Below are 23,844 nucleotides of genomic sequence, written 5' to 3'. Positions count from 1 at the left end.
AGATTTTCATCTCCCTTTACATACTGTATTACCCTGTCAGTATCCTCATAATTTTTTTCTATCTCTTCATCTTCAGCTTGCGACATCGGCATCAATACCTGAACTATTTTCGTCGGCGTTGGTTTGCTGCCGATTCTGATAAGAACAACTCTATCACTGAACTGTTCACAGTAACACACTCTCTCCTCTTCCTTCCTATCCATAACGAAACCTACTCTCATTACATCATTTTTGCTGCTGTTGATACTACCTTATACCCATCTCATCAGATATCCTGGTCTTCTTTCCGTTTCACTTCACTTACTCCCACTTTATCTATATTGAGCCTTTGCATTTCACTCTTCAGATTTTCTAGTTTGTCTACCATGTTCAAGCTTGTGACATTCCACAACCCCGACACTTGGAACGTTATCCTTTCGTTGATTATTCAATCTTTTGCTCATGATCACCTCGCCTTTGGCACTCCCCTTCCTGAGAGCCGAAAGAGGAACTATTCCGAAATTTTTTACCAATGGAGAGATCATGATGACACTTCTTCAATTACAGCCCAAATAGCCTGTGGTACACGTTATGTGTCTTTCGAGGAGTGGTTTCCATTCCCTTCTGCATCCTCATGCCGTTGATAATTGCTGATTATTCGGCCATTTGCGGCAGTTTCCCACCCCCAAGGACAAGAGAAGACCTGAACCTCTGTCCGCTCCTCCACCCTCTTTTGACAAAACTTTTGGCGGAATGAGGGTGACTTCTTATGCCGGAAATCTTCGGCCGGAAGTGTTCATTATTAATCAAAATTTAAGGTGGTGGTGGGGGGGGGGGGGCGGGGGGGGGGGGCAGTTTCAAACGTCGGGACTGACGCCATTTTGTTTACTAATCCAAGATGCTATCCCTAGACCACAGGTAGTAGTACAGTCAGGTGACGCATTAAACATATACTTCCGTAAAAAGAAATGCAACACTCATGGACTGAGCTCAGTAACACCAGGGTCAAATATGTGAATATTGAAGGGTTGCAGTGTGAGTGATTCCTTTGGCACTGCCAATGGCTATCAGATGGAGCTCATAAGGCCTGTCTGTGCACTCTCTGTCTTGACTCTGCAGTTACTGAGGTTAGAGATGAATAATGTTTGCAACGTTCTTTCTGCGGTACAATCATTCACTAACGACTTCACACTCCTGTTCAGTCGTTTGACAACTTTGTAGATAGGGAAACCAAAGCTATGAGAATCTTCAGCTGTACTTGGTGTGTTGTTTTTAGATCATTACTGGTTTCATGGCCCTAGGAGCTACATCTTCAGGTCAATATCTGCACAACAACAAATCAAGGAGGAATAACAATTCTAAGATATCCACTGATATGATAATACTGTAAAAATTGTTAAAAATTCAAAAAATTGTTTTCTTAATTTATGAAAATTTTACATGAAAATATTAAAATATTTGTTCTCACTTAACTGGAGCATTAGAGCTAAAAAGCTTGGAACTTAATATGGAACGTGTTGCATTTCAAAATAAAGCACCGCTAGAAGGTGGTATGTCACTGGCTAAAATAACCGGATGCGTCATTACGTAGAATTTCCTTTCACATTGCTGCAACCACTCCCTTGTTTCTTCAAGCTAGCCGCATATTAGTTCACAATAGTTTTTCAAATATTTTCACTTCACCAGAGGATCAACATCGTACAGATTGTGTAGACAACATCCACATAAATGGCTTGTAATCCCTTTATACCGCTGTTTTATTCAATGAGGAGCCGCCTTTTAACGGAGTTTTATTTTGACGAACAACGAATGTTCGGTACTAGGTTCCGTGCGTTTTAGCTCTAATTTTTTAGTTACGCGAGTAGAAATATTTTAATATTCTTGTGTAAAAGCTATTGGAAGCTTTTATTTTTATTGCGTGGACCTACTGTGTCAACAGAGACCAATAGGATTTGCCTGCTTGCAGTAGCTTTAAGATACTTGTACCTCTGGTCAGGCTGCCATTGACAGTAGAACACCGCCAAGCATTGCTACTCTGATGTTGTGAAAGTGCTGGGAAGTGGAATGGCGCTCTGTTGTCTTCAGTGGTGAGAGTAGCTTCTGTCTGAATGAGAGTGCTGGACTGGTGTTTGAGCAGCATAAATTGACCTGTGTCCACTACATCGCGAACGATGCTTCTGACACCCTGCATCACAAGTAGGTGATGTGCTGTCACAGTAGTTTACAGTAATAAGCGAGCTGTCAATGGCGCGGGCTGCAAAGTCAAAACTAATTTTTTTTAGTATCTCGCACAGATGATGCGTCACTGTTACTCATGACATTATTAAAATATTTAACTCCCACACGAACAGGCCATGAAGGCCCAGCGGTACCGATCGTTCGCCGTGTCATACTCAGCTCACAGGCGTCACTGGATGTGGATGGGCAGGTGGTCAGGACACCGCTCTCCCTGCCGTATGACAATTTACGAGATCGGAGCCACTACTTCTCAATCAAGTAGTTCCTAAGTTTGCCTCTCAAAGACTGAGTGGACCACGCTTGCCAACAGCGCTCGGCAGACTGGATGGTCACCCACTCAAGTGCTAGCCCAGCCCGACAGTGTTTAGCTTCGGTGATTTAACGGGGACCGGTGTTACTGCTGCGGCAAAGCCTTTGGATTTTTGAAATATTACATGGGAAAAATTAAGATTCGCCCTGTTTCACTGAGTGCAAGACTTTCTTAGGACACGGGGAAGATGTACAAAAAAACGAGAAGACAAATATTAATTACTTTGTTCAGAAACCTCCATGGCCGCGGACACACCAACTAATCGAAGTTTCACAGTAACCAGATGATCGGTAAGCAAAGAATGGAAGGCGGACGTAAAAGCAAACCAATACTCATTTATTTATACTGATTTTATCAGATCCTGTGGCACGACATAAGCCACAGTTACTTTGACATGGAAGAAGTCAGTACATAGTTCACAGAATGCTGATAATAAAATTCACTAACAAAAGAATTAAAGAACACATATAAATTATGATATAAATACACTACAGAGTAAAGTTCTCAATTGCTGCATGGATTTCATTTACAGGATTGTTCTTTTTGTCTAAAATGCTCTTGGTGAGTGCATAGGACTGCTCTGAAGCGTATCGTATGAGATAAAAGAGCGAACGAAATTCAACTAAACAAGCATTTGCGTTTAAGTATCAGAGCCAGTGGAAACAGGAGACAGGAACAATTAGTTTCTACTGAGGACCTTGACCGTCAAATTTCTACCCTCAGTCGAAGGCATTTGAAATAGCTGACTCTTCTGACTGCTTGACACCCTGGGACAGTAAAATTTCTCTCCACATCTGTATCAGGAGGCGCTTTATTGCAGCTAAGAGTTAAGGTGTTCTCTGGAAGCTTCGTTATGGTATTACTGACTACCCTACTAGCTGCAACATTTATATTATGTCCCCTGTCCTTCAAATGGTTCAAATGGCTCTGAGCACTATGGGACTTAACTTCTGAGGTCATCAGTCCCGTAGAACTTAGAAATACGTAAACCTACCTAACCGAAGGACATCATGCATATCCATACCCGAGGCAGGGTTCGAACCTGCGACCGTAGCGGTCGCGCGGTTCCAGACTGTACCCCTGTCCGTCACGATAACCCTTTTATCTCTTGCAAAGACAATTTTTTTCTGTTACCTGTCTTGTTAGGCGGCAGATCATTGATGTCTATCAAGCAAAAACAGAACTTCCTACTTTCCTGATATGATACCCCGCATTGGCCTTATGATTCAGTCTTTTCATGTTCTGTGATACGCACTGCCGAAAAGAACGCAACCCCCTCAAAGAGAAGGTCATTTTATTGTCAAGTGAGATGACAGTTCATAATTCTACGGTTATATGATAAGAAATTCAGACGAAATGAAACACACGTCTCGCACTAGAGTGTGGCAAAGTAGTAGGTTCGGTACACAGTGTGCCCCTTCAGGCGGCAACGCAGGAGTGTGTTCTCGCATGCAAACAATCATAAAAGTGCCGAGCGGTATCCTGCGACAGATTGCTCTAACCACACTAGTAGTTTTTGTTGCTTTCTGGTTCAAAATAATCATGCCACGGTAAGCATGCATCCATTGTTTGATCTACAAGCGAGGCATGGAAGAAATATGATAATTAGGTTTTCAAACAAGCAAACGTAATATTATATCAGAACTGAAACATATTCTGCACCAACACAACGGTCTGATAAAATTTTTCAAAACATCAATTGACTGTTAGCCGGAAATTAACAATTAAAACTATATAGAACCAACGTAACACCATTTGGAGCGCATGGTGGGCACTAGAGTGCCCCTACCATCTGAAAGGTGTGGACTGGGTATTGTAAAATATTTCTCTATCGGAGGTGTAGAGTACGTGCAGAAGATGAACGCAGCCAGTGGTGACAGTTTATTAAATTCTAAGTTTGACAGCTGTAGATGAAGTTCACACAGGACACAGTAATGGCAGTGGGTAGCCAACCTGTGACAAGGATGAGATGGTAATGGTGCACTGGACTCAGTGCTATTCGTTAGTATGACTCAGCAACAACCTTGTTGTAGTCGAGTTCGTGGATGATCGCAGTTCACGAAAGTGAAAACAGGAAACAATGTTTTCTCAGTTAAAAACACAGTTGCGTTATGGCATTCAGGGGCTCTCTCTTGCTTGTAGTGAATTTGTCACATACTAGCATCGTTAGTCATGACAACTCGTAATACATGGAGTAAAAGTTCACTAAATAACTCCCTATGTTCAGGTTTAATGCTCGCATGGGCTACAATGCTCACAGCAGAGCTCTCATAACGCTACTGAACGCTCATTGGCTGTCAGGGAATGATGGTCATCAATTGCACACAACAAGTCTAAACACGACCACCGTCGTTCCTGACTGCAACTATATTACCACTTCGTACTGCCTCGGTGTGTGTAAGATGGCGGTGTCCCTGATTTCGCGTCCATAATAACGAGGCAGCTTGCCATCTAAGCAGTAGCCGTCATTGCCCACGGTCAAATCTTTGACTAGTGGCTGGAGGGTAGTGACTGGTGCTGTCGGAACCTGGTTTCTCAGAGTTGAGGTGGCGCTAGCTCAAGCGCCAGTCCATCGAGGCTGTGGACGGACCCCAAGCATTCTCCATCTTTATCAAATGTCGAATCGTACTCATTCAGCCGTCTAAATTTCCAGTTATTTTCTGGATCAACTAGCTTCTTCGCTACGTTACGCTGAAGCCGATTTCTCAAATAAAATAACAACTGGAAATTTAGATGGCTGAAGGTGTTTGATTCGACATTTTATATTGAATGACTGAGGTCCCGTAACAATCTGTATGAAGATTGACTTAGAAAGACTTCTAAATCTTTATTTTCCATTTTTACGTATTTGCAGCTCTCTGCCGCAAAAGGGCTCCGAATTGTAGTCTCTAACATGGTATCGTGGAACGTCACTAAGTCAGTGCGTCAGAAGCAGTGTGCTGTATTGAGGTTGCGAATTCGAAGAGATCGTCTACACATGGAGCACCCTCTTCTTCAGCAAGATAATGCCAGACCACACACAAGCGCTGCGAATCTGCAACAGTCCGACGCCTTTCGTTCACCAACATCGATCACTCTTCAGACAGTCTCGATTTTTCCCATCAGATTTTCATCTCTTTCCTAAACTTTAAGAGCACCATAACTTTGTAGTGATGAAGCGGTGCCAGTAGAGGTGAGGTGGTGGCTCCATCAACAAACTAAAACTTTCTTTAGTGACCGTACATACAAACTTGTCTCTCGTTTGGAATAATGCGCTCTTCGCTGGGAGGACTATGGCAAGAAATAAATATTTATATATTAAAATTAAGCTGTAGAACGTTAGTAACGTTTCTTTTTTTAAAAAAAAACTTTAGAAGTTTTCGCATAAAAAGTTCGAGGCATTTCTTTTTAGCATTCCCTCGTCATTGGAAAAGAACGTGTTAGGTGTGATAAAGTTCTCAAGTATTGGAATAACACAATGGTGCAGGTCGCTAGAACCAATAATTCTTAGGACATACTGCAGTATTCGATAATTTGTTTTAGACTGGGAGACGGATATCACTTCAGTATTGTGAAAATTCATCCGTCTACTGGTAATTCTACTTATTAGTATCGTACAAAAAATCTTTCATACATTCGTAAATCTATATTTATCTTATTGCTTCTCAAATTTTATTTCTTCTTATAGGTGAACAAATGGAAAACGTATTAACATTGAGTTATTATTCAGACCGCATAATGATACCGCATTACTCGCGTAACCGAGCGAGGTGGCGCAGTGGTTAGCCCACTGGACTCACCTTCGGAAGGACGACGGTTCAATCCCGCGTCCGGCCATCCTGATTTAGATTTTCCGTGATTTCCCTAGATCACTCCAGGCAAATGCCGGGATGGTTCCTTTGAAAGGGCACGGCCGACTTCCTTTCCCATCCTTCCCTAATCCGAGCTTGTGCTCCGTCTCTAATGAACTCGTTGTCGACGGGACGTTAAACACTAATATCCTCCTCCTTCTCCTTACTCGCATATTCTCTAATGCCATCAACTGTTTGACAAATATGTGGCAGCCAGAATGCGCAGATAGAATTTGAACGTGTCCTTTTAATTCTATTAAATAAAAAATAACTGAGCTTGTGTGAGTAATTTTATTTATGAGATGCGACTGCGAATGATGGAAACTACAACCACATTGGTAAAACCACCAAACTTCCAGCAACGTTTCCTGACAGTCCACAAAACATGCCTGACTACGCACAAGCAACCATGGCATGTGTGAGTACATGCGAACGTCCCGATGTTTTCATCACATTCACACGCCATCCAGCATGGGACAAGGTAAAGAACTACTGTTGCCTGGTCAAGTTCCGTACGGTCGACATGATTTGTCGGCATGAATTTTCAAGCAAAGACTCATGAAATACGATTGCGAAGCATCAAATTTGTGGTGAAACTTGAGACTTAATAAATACAATGTGAAAGACAAAATAGAGCCTTTTCTCATACACACATTTTAATATGCCTCGAAACGAACATACATTTGGCTCAAACTGATGGTGTTATTGGTGCCGAAATACCACATACTGAAGAAGAAGGATTGATGTTCGATATTGTTACCAAAAGTACAGTGCATGGACTATGCAGCGTTTTGGATCCACAATCATCATGTATTGCAACAACAAATGCACGAAGTGGTATCCGAGAGAATTCGTTTACGGAACTCGTACTAGTGTTGACGGCTATCTATAATACAAACGCCCGCATCTCGTGGTCGTGCGGTAGCGTTCTCGCTTTCCACGCCCGGGTTCCCGGGTTCGATTCCCGGCGGCGTCAGGGATTTTCTCTGCCTCGTGATGGCTGGGTGTTGTGTGCTGTCCTTAGGTTAGTTTGGTTTAAGTAGTTCTAAGTTCTAGGGGACTGATGAACAGACCATAGATGTTAAGTCCCATAGTGCTCAGAGCCATTTGAACCATTTTTATAATACAAACGACTTTAACCGGATAACGGATGTCGCGTAGCTACAATTACAATGAGTAATGTCGATATTGACATCTACAATGGAGTGATTGTGTCGCCTTTGTCATCAAAAACATTCAAAGGGCATATCAAGGTGGAATGTGTTCAAAGCGTTTGTGAAATTTTAAGGGACTAAGGTCAGTCCCTAAGCTTACACACTACCTAATCTAAATTATCCTAAGGACAAACACACACATCCATGCCCGAGGGACGACTCGAATCTCGGCCGGTACCAGCCGCACAGTCCATGACTGCAGCGCCTCAGACCGCTCGGCTAATCCCGCGCGGCATCAAGGTGGAATATTGCCGTTTCGTCACATCAGTAAAGTACAAGTGCAAATATGTCAACAAGGGCATCGACAAGACAGTATGACAGTGCTGACAAGCCAGATATGCGTACGGAAGAAAATATTCAATTTCAGAGAGGTAAGCGTGTAAGTAGTACTGAGGCCGTGTGGTGCATTTTAAGTTTTCCAGTAGGCAGTCGCTTTAGCAATGTGGTTTACTTATGTGTTCATCTTGAAAACGAAAACGAAGTTTTTTTATGGAAAACTCGCGACAGATATTAACATTATTCGTTACATTTTCACCTCATGTTCGCCGTCCAACATTAAAGAAGCGTAGAAACAATTCAAGAAAAACTTAGGTGAAGACATTTTGCAACTTATTTGTCTCTTTAGTAACGATAATACGGTTCCATTTTCAGACGTTTTCAATGGAGGTCTCACTGAAGACGAAGACATATGCGTGACCATCAGCAAAAAACACTTATTCATCTTACTATGGTTGCACAATAAGTTTCTCCGTATGACCTTTATGAAGGAGATTGAATTGCAAAAGTAAAATTCACTGCTGATGACTGAGTGCGTTTGTCGAAGAAAATAATCAAGCCTCGCAACAGTGTCGTGTCCATTTATTCATTCATAACCAATTCTTAGAGATAAAAAATTTCTGAACAACGCAGTTCCCAAAGCACTGGCCACTGATTTCTTTTATCTCTTTCCCCTTGATGCAACCCGTGGCACAGGTGAAACGTTCCTCATCAGTTTGCTATTAGCTCAAATTCGCTCTGAAAATGGAGCTGTTTTTACTCTTGCGTCATTTGGTACTGCGTCTACGTAACTGGGTGATGGTTGTCACTGGATAAACAATTCGCCGGAACTTAAACACTTCAGGTTCCCAAAGGTTTCGGCGTGGCGGAAATGCTGCAAACTTACAAACTGATTGTTTGGGATGAATACACCATGTAACATAAGACATCGGTTGTAGCACTTTATCGAACTATGCAAGATATACAAGAAAATACAAATCCATTCGCTGGAGCTCTCATTTTACTAGCAGGTGACTTTTAACACACTCTGTCAGTCATACGAAACTCAACACCAGCCGCTGAACACAACGCTTGCCACAAATCTTCGCATCTTTGGAGAAAATTAGTTTAAATTAGAGACCTATATGCGCGTATATCTGCAGCGCAATGCATCAACCATACTTCCACAACAGCTATTGGAGTTTGGTAAAAGAAAAATATCAGGTTTTGCCAGCACAAAATACATATCAGTTCCATTCTACTTTCGTGTCATTGTTCTGTCGATCCAGCATTTACTGCTGAAACTTTTTTCGTAAACTGCCTTCAGTTATGAAAATCACAGATGGCTCTGCGAACGCGCTATACTGGCATGGAATAACATCGACGTCAGTGCAGTTAACACTGCAGTCCACGAGCAAACTGCGTCCGAATCTGTCGCCTACAAATAGAGTGACAGCGTTATAAATGCCGACGAGATTTTAAATTATTCAATGGATTTTCGAAATCCATTGGATCTTTCTGCTGTGGCACCACATAGATTGTCACTCAAAAGCAGAGTATCACTGATTCATTTGCGCATCATTAACCCACCACGACTGCACTCGAACAGCGTTCACTGTCAAAATACTGATTCCAAATATCATCGTAGCGACATTTCTGAATGGAAAGTCAAAAGGAGAACATGTATCGATTCCACATACTCCCATTATTCCCACCGACACTTCATTTGCTTTCATACGACTTCAGTTTACCATTCGCGTTGCACTCTCAAATGACTATCAACGAGACACAAGGTCAGTCACTTTAAGCGTGTGGTTTAAATCCCGAAATTCCTCGCTTTTCACATGTGCAGTTACATATTGCTTAAAACAGTGGAATCGTACTTGGAACTCATCGAACCATGAAAGATTAGCCGAATAATAATAAGAAGGATAAAACACTAATACCAAAAATATGTACTCATACTGATAGAAACAAATAGAGAGAGAAGGAGCACAAAGGATTACTACAAAATACTTAGCAGACTCCGCAAGATTACGACCCTCCTACATTAATCGTAAAGGATCAAAATAATAAGATGGCCAATAGCAATAGAAAAACTACAGAAATATTAGCAGAAACATTTTACAAATTACTAAACTGCGAAGACTCCCAGAACTACATCAAATAAACATAGATACCGTGGTTAAAACACGAGTAGAAAAGATAAACCCACCCGCAATCCACGAAGTCTTTAAGGCTTTGAAATAGCTTAAAAACTACAAAGCAAGTGGAGAGAATGAAACATTCATGGACTTTGGAAATATGCAGCAGAAACAGTGAAAACTTGATTATACCAATGGCTCATGATAATCTTGCACCAAGAAGAACTACCAGGACATTGGAATACAGCTCCGAGCGGAGTGGCCGTGCGGTTCTAGGCGCTACAGTTTGGAGCCGCGTGACCGCTACAATCGAAGATTTGAATCCTGCCTCGTGCTTGGATGTGTGTGCTGTCCTTAGGTTAGTTAGGTTTAAGTAGTTCTAAGTTCTAGGGGACTGATGACCTCAGAAGTTAAGTCCCATAGTGCTCAGAGCCATTCGGACTACAGCTAGAAAACCAGCCCTCGCAGAAAAAGGAGGCAAATCAAATTTAGACAACTACAGAGGAATTTCCCCTTTGGATATCAGATATAAGATCATGTCAAAAGTACCACACCGTTGTAAAGATCAACCTGAACTAGAACTAGGAAGATACCAAGGGGAATTTAGGGCCTGGAGAGAATCTGTGCAGAACAGCTAAGCACTTCGTAATTGTTAATGGGTTGCTAAAAAAGAAGACAAAACCCACAATTCATACAGTTTTTAGACATCACAAACGATTATGATTGTATCCACAGATCTTCAGTATTGAAGATACTAAGTAATTTCGGACTCGATCCTAAATTAATAATAGCCATAAAATTAACTGCAATGAACATCAAATCTAAAGTTCAGGAGAGAAATATATGGGCATTTACGACAGAAACACTGTTAAGAGAGAGAGAGAGAGATGGTGTTTCGCCATTACTTGTCGCCTGTACTAGGAAAATCATCTATACAAGGAAAATCATAAAAATATAAGAATTAGAATCAAGACAGATCTAACAAAGTTAAAATACTTGGCATTCGCAGATGACTAAACGTTACTAGCTAATAACATTCACGAAGCTGAAAATCGAATATCAAGCCTTAAAAATATAGCGCAAGGAATAGGACTCCAGAGACCATTCGAAAAGGTTGAGATTATAGTAGCAGCCTCCTCAGAGGACATAGCCTTAACGTAGCACTGTCCGTGTGGCCGAGGGTGTTTTGCGAGCTCTGGATCCAGGGGGCTATGTCGGCCGTAGCTTAGCTACCAGAAAGGTCACCTAATCCGGACAGACCAAAGGGGAGGAACCAGACAAAGTGTGTCCCACAATGGCCTATCGCTCCCCCTTTCCTACCCCAAATCTGTCCTCACCATGTCCTTTTCTTGTAATTTCCTGTTATATGTATAAGACCTCAACGGCAAAGATAGCGGAAAAAGAGTCTTTCGAAACGGTGAAGCTGGCGGAAGAGGCACCTTTTCTCTTTGGATACAAAAAAAGTACAAGTAGCGACTGTTCCCCAGAGTTGCGGCTTCAGACAGCGTTTGACTCACATAAACGGCTGATTTTAGGCCAGAAAACCTACTGCCCATGTGAAAAGTAACGGGAAACTACAACATTACATTCCCAAGCAGTACATGGTATGTCTCCCCATGTCGCAGATTCTGGAGTTAAAACTTACGCTCATTCAGATCTCCGGGAGGGGAACACATTGAGAGTAGATATATTTGAAAGGAAGGAAGGGACAATGAAGGAAGGAAAGATAACTATTGGAACATGGAATATAAGGTCACTACTGGAATCAGGACAGCTAGAGAATGCAAAACAGGAGATGAAAAGGAAAAGCTTAGATGCCCTTGGTTTGTGTGAAATGAGATGAGGAGAGAATTGGGAGATACAGAGTGGACATTATAAACTCTTTTTCTCAGGGGAAATCAAGAGTGGTGAAAACGGAGTGGGAATATTGATTGGGCAAAAGCTGAAAATAAGGTAATGAAGGTACAATATATTGATGGAAGTCTGATGATGATACGACTGAAGGGTTGTTCAAAAGATCTGGTGTTAATACAGGTATATATGCCAACCAGCCACCACAGAGATGAGGAAGTGGAAGACTATTGTGAGAAAATACAAGAAAGAAAATAGAAATGCTTGCATTGTCATCATTGGAGACTACAATGCAGTGGTCAGTGAAGGAAGAGTAGGAGATACAGCAAGAAAATTTGGATTAGGAATAAGAAATGAGAGCGATCAACGACTAATTAGTTTCTGTATAGAAAATTCATTAGCAGTGGGTAACATATTATTTGAAAACCACAAAAGGAGACGTTACACATGGCTATCAAATTTCAATTGGGAAAGATGTCATTTGGACTTTATCCTGATACAATAAAGGTTTAGAAACTGCTTGAAGAAATCCAAAGTTTATCCAGGAGCTGATATAAATTCAGGCCACAACCTAGTAGAGGGAGAAATACAAGTGAGTCTGGGGAGGTAAAGCAAAAGAAAGACTAAACATAGGAAGACTCAAAGAGGTAGGAAAGCCATCAGATTTGGAAAAGCAGATTTATTGAAAAATGGGAAAAAGGTAGTGTTGATGAAAGTGTTAATGACAAATGGATAAAAATGAAGGAAGGACTCATGGACTCTACCAAAGAAGTACTAGGAATTGGAGTATCCCAAAGTATGAGGAAAGAACGGATAACGGAAAACATGTTGAAAAAGATGGAGGAATGGAGAAAGTGGAAAAATGTAGAAACTGAAGAAGGCAAAATTAGGTACAGGAAACGGAATAATGAATCAAGAAGATAAACTGAAGAAGCAAGGAATGAATGAAACAAAAATACGACGAAATAGAGAAAATAAAGAAGAAGGGAAAGTATGAAATGATGTACAGGCTGGATAGTGAGATAGTTTTTGAAAGTAAAAGAAAGAGGAATAATATGGAAATAGAGAGAGCAGATGGTACTCTAGCAGTAAAACCACAAGACGTTTTGAACAGACAGTAAGAATGTGTTGAATATCTGTGTAAGGGGGATGAAATACAAAGCGAAATTAAGGTTGAAGAGGAGCAATATGTACCAGAAGATGGAAAGGGATTGACCATCTTGGAAGCAGAAGTAGAAAAGGCAGTGAAGAAGATGAAACATAGGAAGGCAAGTGGAACTGATGATTTGCCAGAAGAACTATTGGAGAGTCTGGGAGACAAGGAGAGAAAAGAAATAGTTTACATCTGTAATGAGATATATGACAAAGGGGAATGACCTGAGGACTACCTTCCAACAGTTATGATACCAATAGAGGAAAAGTGAAACACTAAAAAATGTGAAGAGCATAGGACTATCAGTCTAATTTCTCCTACAGCTAAAGTGTTGCAGAGAGTGTTGATTAGAAGGCTATATGGCAAGCTGGATAGAGTGATGACAGATGAGCAGTTCGGAATTAGAAGAGGAGAAGGAACAAGAGATGCTATTGGCCTGTAGAAACTAGAGGGGAAAGATATATGAAAAAAGGTAGAGAAATCTTTGCTGAGTTTACACTTTTAGAAAAGGCTTTTGACAAAGTTCAGTGAAACCGGTTGATGAATATTTTGAAGAGTAAAGGAGTAGATTGGAAAGAGAGATGACTGATACACAATCTATATTTACTCCAGAAAGTAAGGATAAGGATTGGAAGGAAATGACAGAAGGAAGCAGCACTGGACGAGGTATTAGAAAAAGTTGTTGCCTTTCCCCACTGTAGTTTAACGCATACCTTGTAGAGATTATTGCGAAAGGCTGAGATGGGAAAAGAGGAAATGTACTGGTCGAAAGAGAATAGAATGTATAACATTTGCTGATGACATGATATTAGTAGCAGGAAGTGAGCAGACAGTGAATAACATCCTGAAAGATTTGAATGAAGCTTGTGTGGAATATGGGATGCAAATAAACACAGCAGAATCAAAGACTATGGTCATAAGTACAAGACGCAAACTGTTCAGTATTAAAACAGGACAATCTACCATGAGCCAAGTGAGGGCTATTAAATGTACTGGATGCACAATAACAGAAGACTGAAGATGTCATTAGGGAAGTGGAAATTCGAACTGTCACAGCGAAGGAGGCATTCAACAGAAAGAGGATACTGTTATGTGGCAAATTAGATAAAGATCTAAGGAAAAGGCATGGCAAATGTTTTGTCTGGAGTGTGGCACTATATGGGACAGAAACAAGGACGCTGAGACGAACGGATGAAAAAAGGTTAGAAGCATTTGAGATGTGGATGTGGAGGAGAATGAGGAGTATAAGACAGGTGGAAAGAGTGAGTATTGAAGGAGTATTGGAAAGGGTTGGTGAGAGAAGATATCTGCTGAAAGATATAAGAGAAAGGAAAAAGAACTTGGGACATTCATTGATAAGAGAGTTCTTGCTAGCAGATGTTTTGGAAGGAGTGGTTTGTGTAAGAAGACTGAGAAGAAGAAGGAGATGCAAGATGATAGACGACATAAAGGGAAGAGGAAATTATGCAGACCTGAAGAGGATGGCAGAAGACCGGACAGCCTGGAGAACTACCATGTGAAAACCTCTGTTTTGGCAGAATACTAATGATGATGACAGTAGCAGATCCACTGCTAATCAACCAAATAACAGTAACCATCAGGAAAGTAAATATAGTGAAACAATTCAAACAACTAGGAGAAATTATAAAATATAACTGGGATGAGAAACCTGCATGACCAGAAAGAAATAATAAAATGGAAAATGCTCAAAAGTTAACATGACCTACAACAATAAAAATGTCTGGCAATTGAAACTAAATTAAAACATTACAATACAGTGTTTCAACCAGATGTGGCGTACGGAAACGAAACTCTTTTCAGAGTCCCTCAGAAAAGCAGGATCGGCCAAATAACAAAAGTAGAGAAAAGAACAGCTAGAACACACATAAATGACATATATCAAGAATATGTACAAGATGGGTAGTGCCAGATGAATAGGTGTACAACGAATTCAAGTCCATCACAGATACCACACGGAAGGAAAGTACTTCCTTTGTTATTATATTATAAGGAAGCCAGAAACAAGATTGCCAAAAAATTGCAGAGAAGCTTTGGAACATGAAGAACGGATGAATAAAGAAATCTGGGAGGATACGAAAGAGATGGAATTAAGCCTACACGCCCTGCAAAACAAAACAATAAATTTAAAGAAACTGAAAGATTTAAAAATAAGTTTGAAATTGAAAATAGACAAACGATATGGAATGAAAAGAGTATTTACAGATGAGAAACGACAGAAGAGATCAATACGAATTGGAAGGTACAGGGCAATTTGGAAAGAAAACGTACCGGTACTGAAGAAGATGACCCCAAAATGATTGACCGAAGTGGTGATGAGGCCGTAAAAACAGAAGAAGAGGAAGAAGATTGCGTTCCTCACGAGTGACACAGCAAAGAACTCATTTGGCTTTGCAGGAGACCAAAAATATTCTATATCACAAAGCACTTAAACACCCTTTCTCAAATTTACTTTAATCCAAACATCGCATTGTTTTCGTTTACTTTGTTCACGTAAATGTTTCTGCTTTGTATACGTTGTGATGCCATGACTAATATCGAGATATACTTTCGGTCCTTTCTTTCACTACCTTGTACTTAACAGATATGTTTCTGATGACGATGAATATTTCTCATTTGGTTGTATTGGGTAGAACATGAAGTGGTACTATGTTTACTTTTATGTTTTCTTTACGAGTTCCTTGTTTAAAGACTTGGATTTTTTTCTGATGACCTTTCAGATACCTTTATTAAATGTATTGTGTGAAACGGAATGCAATAGGCAGAAGTGTTGTAAGAACTGTGGGGCGAGAGAGCTATCATTAGTTGTCAGGTCGAATAGTGTGTGTGGCAGACAGTCGCGGATGGCTCGCGAGCGTGGCGATAAGAAAGGAGGTATTGTGTGTAGCAATGGTGTGCGTTTAACACGATATTAATACCAGACTTTCGTGTTTTAGACACAGTTTGAAATTTGACTTTATAATGGACGTTCTAAACGGACATTGTATTATGCGAACACTTGGTTTTTGCAAAACGATGCTTGTGGCAGTGACAATGCATTCATGAACAGACAGTGTTGTCGTTGGTTTGGAATTGAACTACTTTACATAAAGTATGTATTTAGTATTGCTCATTTTTCCTGAGATGTATGCTAAAACACTATCCACCAATATGGGAACTGTGAACTGCGTTGCTACGTAAGTGACTGTTTTCGCGGGAACAGTGTTATCGTGAACCATGAATATTACGAGCAGATGGACTGTCTAACTTCGCAACTGACGAATTATATAGCAAACGGAATTTTAATTTAAACACGATTTATGGACTCTGCCAAGCTATCGAATGTGAAACGTGAAGCTGAACTAATGCGATCTTCAAGTGCGGCATAAACAGTTACTTTGTTATAGCCTACGACAAATGGATGCAAAGCAACTTATTACCACCGCCAGCCGAAATAGGATATATTAATGGCAAGGACACGACTGGATGAAATTACAGGATTCATATTAGATATTTCAAATTGCTCTGCCAGCGTTGCCACATAACGCCGACCCAGAACAGATAAGACTCAAAACCACTCCTCTCTTCGAGAAATTCACAATTGTAACAAATGTAATTTCTTTTTGCTTTGTAATTGTCTCTTTAATGTTTCTCTCCGTAAATAGTAGCGTATTGTAAAGACTGTTCACCTTCGGTGATTGTTGACTCCACCACTAACAGTAGTTATTGCCATCATTTATTTGTTTTTGCTTTTCAGTGTATTTGTACTAGTCGTTGCATGCGTTGTGTGTCTCTTTGTAAGGGTGTGCTTCGATGTGTATGTACAGTAGTTTAGGCACGAGAATGTATGTGTTGTACTGTAAAATCTGGCCAGACGTGTAAGTTGGTGCATCACCCATTGAAGTTATCTACACCGACCAATTACAAAGAAGTAGCTAATTCGCCATTGGTTCAAGTTACCGTATTAGAGGGAAATTTGAATCCAACAGCTGTCAAAGTACGCGATCGTTGTTTACATGCCACTTAACGTCATATTTCCGTTTAGATGCAAGTTTATCTGAGTTTAAGTGTTATTGGAAAGCAAAATTACAGTATATTGTGTCCTTATTTATCAAATTAACTTCAGAGTATTTTACTGCTTTCACTATCAAAGAATTTTACTATATGAATTTTAGCTGGCTTGGGAAACTTGTCATATAGAGGTCTATTTTAGAAGTTGCCAGAAGTAAAAGAGATTCTTGGGGTTTATACAATATTAATTTACGTCATGCAGTTTTTCTTTAATCATTTTCTGATTGCAAATTCATGGTCATAGTAAATGTCCAGGAATCTATTTCTTCGCAACGTGTACCCACTTAGAAAGAAAGGAGGCACTGCAAGCCTTATTGGGCACAACTAGGAAATAAACAGAACGCATATTAACGTCACGCCATACATAAGGTGTGGGTAACTCACTCGCAATGTCGCTGTTCTCGTGGTGAATTCTCAACTGAGGAAATATAGTACTACAAAAAAAGAGTGGTGGTGGTGGCGGGTAGTGTTTAACGTCCCGTCGACAACGAGGTCATTAGAGACGGAGCGCAAGCTCGGGTTAGGGTAGGATTGGGAAGGAAATCGGCCGTGCCCTTTCAAAGGAACCATCCCGGCATTTGCCTGAAACGATTTAGGGAAATCACGGAAAACCTAAATCAGGATGGCCGGAGACGGGATGGAACCGTCATCCTCCCGAATGCGAGTCCAGTGTGCTAACCACTGCGCCACCTCGCTCGGTTAAAGAAAGAGTAGAAAGTGAAATACAGAAGCCATCAATTCTCCATCGGTGACAGATATATCATTTAAAATTGTCCCATATCCAAAAGTGATTGCCTTTCTCCTCCAAGAAGAATTAATGCAAATGAATATGAGCGATACACGACTTTTTTCTTACTTCAGAAACGTAGAAGTTAACGGATAAGTGACGCCTAGAGTGCATTACTGCACAAGGGGCAACACATAACGTGCCTCATTGCCTCCATAGAATGAAGGCAACATCTGTCGAAGAGGACCACCAGCGACCCGACTGAAAAAGAAAATACACCGGCACGGCGGAAGCACTCTGAATGGAAGCTCCGCAGCGGAAAGCGGCAACAACGGCGGCGGACAAATAGGGCCAACTGCGTGGCCCACGGAATGGAATGGCGGAAGGGGGGGGGGGGGGAGGGGAGAGGCGAGGCAGTGGCTTGCAGGCGCAAGAAAGAGCGCCTGTGCGCCAGACAGTGCCGCCGCACGGAGCGCAAATATGAATCGCGACGTGGAGCTGGGACGCCGGCGTAAACTCTGACGGAGTTTCAAATAGAGAGCTCAGCAGTAGGGTGCGCCGGATTTCATCTGCTGGCCCTAGCGTGGCGGATTTATACGGCCCAGGGGTCGCCAGCAACGGCGGGTGTGGAGGTGGGTAGCACCTGGCAACTGTGCAATACGGCTAGGCCACTGTACACGATAATCACACCTTGTTTCACAAAGCGCCTAGCATCCAGCGCACCTTGGTCTAGCGATTATTCGTATGACTTTGAAACGTGTCCCTGTCGGTTTTTGAACATTGTTGAGCACATTCTAAGTTGATTTCTGAATGAATCATAAGTTAAGGTGTGAATGCGTGCATAGTGTACGTGATGTCTCTGTCAGTGGAATCCTCGTCACATCTAGCAATAAACTTTCCTGCAGACAAAATGGGCTATACGAGCTGAGCAGAGTATAGCCGAACGAAAGAAAGCCAACCACTGTCTGATTATGTGGTTGATTGGGTTTGCGAATGATGAGCGTTTTTATGATTACCAGCGAAATCCATTGATTCAGACTACCAGAGTACGAATAAACGACTAACAGGAATAACAGGTAAGAGAGATTACGTATTATCTTCTCTATGTGTCCAAGAAAATGAAATTTTGTCAGAAAATTTTTGGCCAGATTGGTATACTAGCAAGGGCCAGTTGTACAGTCTCCGGCTAGCAGCCGCTTTAAGGTCTATTCTGGAAGTAGCGCGGAAAACGCATTGTACGAACACGTAATAACGCCTAATCTGAGAATAATCGCGGGATAACTAAATTGGTGATTCTGGCAGACTTAGTCAAGTTTGTAATCTCCCCCTCGCTTATCGACCTTAATGACAGTGAAAAATTAAACCGCGTGTACCTAATGGAAATTTGGGAAAAGCAATCGTCACCAAAGTCAATCTGTCGGTAAAGAGGGAGGAAAGGGTTACATCTAAATGAAAGGAAAAATGCAAATTAAACTGGTGGAAATTAATTTTGAAAAGGGGTAAAGTTAATAAAGAAAGTGAATGTGCGGTCGTCACGTTAACAATTAATTGGCGCTAATGGATAGGTTGAAGTTAGATATAGTGGGAATTAGTGAAGTTCGGTGGCAGAAGGAACAAGACTTCTGGTCAGGTGACTACAGGGTTATAAACACAAAATCAAATAGAGGTAATGCAGGTGTAGGTTTAATAATGAATAGGAAAATAGGAATGCGGGTAAGCTACTACAAACAGCATAGTGAACGCATTATTGTGGCCAAGATAGATACGAAGCCCACACCTACTACAGTAGTACAAGTTTATATGCCAACTAGCTCTGCAGATGACGAAGAAATTGAAGAAATGTATGATGAAATAAAAGAAATTATTCAGATTGTGAAGGGAGACGAAAATTTAATAGTCATGGGTGACTGGAATTCGAGTGTAGGAAAAGGGAGAGAAGGAAACATTGTCGGTGAATATGGATTGGGGGACAGAAATGAAAGAGGAAGCCGCCTGGTAGAATTTTGCACAGAGCACAACATAATCATAACTAACACTTGGTTTAAGAATCATGAAAGAAGGTTGTATACATGGAAGAACCCTGGAGATACTAAAAGGTATCAGATAGATTATATAATGGTAAGACAGAGATTTAGGAACCAGGTTTTAAATTGTAAGACATTTCCAGGGGCAGATGTGGACTCTGACCACAATCTATTGGTTATGACCTGTAGATTAAAACTGAAGAAACTGCAAAAAGGTGGGAATTTAAGGAGATGGGACCTGGATAAACTAAAAGAACCAGAGGTTGTACAGAGATTCAGGGAGAGCATAAGGGAGCAATTGACAGGAATGGGGGAAATAAATACAGTAGAAGAGGAATGGGTAGCTTTGAGGGATGAAGTAGTGAAGGCAGCAGAGGATCAAGTAGGTAAAAAGACGAGGGCTAGTAGAAATCCTTGGGTAACAGAAGAAATATTGAATTTAATTGATGAAAGGAGAAAATATAAAAATGCAGTAAGTGAAACAGGCAAAAAGGAATACAAACGTCTCAAAAATGAGATCGACAGGAAGTGCAAAATGGCTAAGCAGGGATGGCTAGAGGACAAATGTAAGGATGTAGAGGCCTATCTCACTAGGGGTAAGATAGATACCGCCTACAGGAAAATTAAAGAGACCTTTGGAGAGAAGAGAACGACTTGTATGAATATCAAGAGCTCAGATAGAAACCCAGTTCTAAGCAAAGAAGGGAAAGCAGAAAGGTGGAAGGAGTATATAGAGGGTCTATACAAGGGCGATGTACTTGAGGACAATATTATGGAAATGGAAGAGGATGTAGATGAAGATGAAATGGGAGATACGATACTGCGTGAAGAGTTTGACAGAGCACTGAAAGACCTGAGTCGAAACAAGGCCCCCGGAGTAGACAATATTCCATTGGAACTACTGACGGCCGTGGGAGAGCCAGTCCTGACAAAACTCTACCATCTGGTGAGCAAGATGTATAAAACAGGCGAAATACCCTCAGACTTCAACAAGAATATAATAATTCCAATCCCAAAGAAAGCAAGTGTTGACAGATGTGAAAATTACCGAACTATCAGCTTAATAAGTCACAGCTGCAAAATACTAACACGAATTCTTTACAGACGAATGGAAAAACTAGTAGAAGCCAACCTCGGGGAAGATCAGTTTGGATTCCGTAGAAACACTGGAACATGTGAGGCAATACTGACCTTACGACTTATCTTAGAAGAAAGATTAAGGAAAGGCAAACCTACGTTTCTAGCATTTGTAGACTTAGAGAAAGCTTTTGACAATGTTGACTGGAATACTCTCTTTCAAATTCTAAAGGTGGCAGGGGTAAAATACAGGGAGCGAAAGGCTATTTACAATTTGTACAGAAACCAGATGGCAGTTATAAGAGTCGAGGGACATGAAAGGGAAGCAGTGGTTGGGAAGGGAGTAAGACAGGGTTGTAGCCTGTCCCCTATGTTGTTCAATCTGTATATTGAGCAAGCAGTAAAGGAAACAAAAGAAAAACTCGGAGTAGGTATTAAAATTCATGGAGAAGAAATAAAAACTTTGAGGTTCGCCGATGACATTGTAATTCTGTCAGAGACAGCAAAGGACTTGGAAGAGCAGTTGAATGGAACGGTCAGTGTCTTGAAAGGAGGATATAAGATGAACATCAACAAAAGCAAAACGAGGATAATGGAATGTAGTCGAATTAAGTCGGGTGATGCAGAGGGAATTAGATTAGGAAATGAGGCACTTAAAGTAGTAAAGGAGTTTTGCTATTTGGGGAGCAAAATAACTGATGATGGTCGAAGTAGAGAGGATATAAAATGTAGACTGGCAATGGCAAGGAAAGCGTTTCTGAAGAAGAGAAATTTGTTAACATCCAGTATTGATTTAAGTGTCAGGAAGTCATTTCTGAAAGTATTCGTATGGAGTGTAGCCATGTATGGAAGTGAAACATGGACGATAAATAGTTTGGACAAGAAGAGAATAGAAGCTTTCGAAATGTGGTGCTACAGAAGAATGCTGAAGATTAGATGGGTAGATCACATAACTAATGAGGAAGTATTGAATAGGATTGGGGAGAAGAGAAGTTTGTGGCACAACTTGACCAGAAGAAGGGATCGGTTGGTAGGACATGTTCTGAGGCATCAAGGGATCACCAATTTAGTATTGGAGGGCAGCGTGGAGGGTAAAAATCGTAGGGGGAGACCAAGAGATGAATACACTAAGCAGATTCAGAAGGATGTAGGCTGCAGTAAGTACTGGGAGATGAAGAAGCTTGCACAGGATAGAGTAGCATGGAGAGCTGCATCAAACCAGTCTCAGGACTGAAGACCACAACAACAACAACAATTAGATATTTGAGATTTGGGGGAAATTACGGTCGCCAGTCCTAAGGACAATTACTATAGTAACTGAAAAAGAAAGGTTATTACACATATAATTAGCACTAGAAGCGTGGCAACTGAAAGTTCACACGTGTAGTGTGAAAACTGAAAGTTTGTCAGAAGTAATAAATTTCGCTACACTTTGACTTAATTTAGCAAAAGAATTAATAAAATCGGAAAATCGAAAGTTAATTTAGTGACTAAAGTTAATAGTGAGCTTTCTTTCTGAAGCACATCGAAATTCAGTAAAATACGGTTAGTCTTGGACTACCTCAACCTCATTTCAAAAGCTACTTGAATCTACGCAATTTAGAAATAAGAGATTTAACTTTGAACTTGAATTAAATGCTTCTGAACAATTAACAATAGTAAAATTTAGTACGTACCAAGCTGAGCTGCAGTCACAGGTAAGCTAAAATATGGTAACAAAACTCGCACTCTTGATTTGTGCTTGTGTAATCTAAATATTGTAGCCAGCTATGAATACCTTAACTGAACTTTGAAATTAAAGCAGTGAAATCGAATGATGCTGGCGCTTGAATTTCAACGACACTCGGGTTCATTCCGGAAAAGGAAGGGACCCTGCTTGGTAATGCAATTGGGACAATGAGCAACAAAAGTTCATGCAACGTTGCTGTAATTTTGTGATTTGAACAGTTTGAAAAGCTGAGGTCTGCCATACAGTTCTAAAACCTTACGTGCTTCCAGTCTTCCTTGTTGGTAGATTGAAGGTTTGAAGCCGTCGATCGAGGAGGTGGCGACAGTCACTCATTGTCGGCCGTCGCTGTTGCAGAAGCTGGATGTTGGCGCGCCTTCTTATCGACACGGTCACCAGGCGAAACGGGCTCTTGATGTGCGCCAGCTAATGCTTCCCGTCCGCGACACCGTGTCAGAAACTATCATAGCAAGTCGAGCGCAATTACATGCTGCCAAACCCCGAAAGCGCGACAACTCGCGGGAGCGTCACACAACACACCTGCTCCACTGCCACCCCAGCCAGACTCTCTACTCTGCCCCCGCTCCAAGCGGTAGAGTTAACACTACCAAAGATCCTAAACACTTGGGTTCTCCACACGACCTATCGATGTATTCGTACGATAGCATAGTTGTCCCTAGGCCAGACCCATCGTATAAATACAAATAATATTCACAAATCAAATCAATTATAAATCGACATAAATCCATAAATATATACAAATAGTAAAACAATTACAATATATAAAGATACAGAAATGTCATATCTTCAGGTAACAAAATAAGGAAAAATCTATAGTACAATAGATGGAAATAGAAGGATATGTATTTCCGGCGTTACAGGTTAACTGGCGAATAAGCTTTGACACTAGCAGGAATAGATACAGAATTAGTGATGACAACATTGTTTGTTAGAACTTGGAAGGAGAAGAAACGGTGACATCACTTAAATCATGGGAGAATATGAATTCCAAATTTATATAAAAATTTCGAACTACTACTTTTCGATCTCATGCTTGAGAAACTGGAGCGTATGAATGAAATGTAAAAATGTTTCCTAACGTAAAGCTTTTTGCTTGTAGTAGGCCTAACAGGCATTTGATATTGGTACTTTGTGAATTATATTCTGCCGTGTTATAAAAATGACCATTTCTGCCAATTGTGCAGTATTATAAAGGCCTATTTTGTTTTATCTCGCAGACAGTGACAA

The sequence above is a fragment of the Schistocerca piceifrons genome, chromosome 5, assembly GCF_021461385.2.
Source record: "Schistocerca piceifrons isolate TAMUIC-IGC-003096 chromosome 5, iqSchPice1.1, whole genome shotgun sequence".
NCBI classification, from domain to species: Eukaryota; Metazoa; Arthropoda; class Insecta; order Orthoptera; family Acrididae; genus Schistocerca; species Schistocerca piceifrons.
This window is presented reverse-complemented; position numbering follows the sequence as displayed.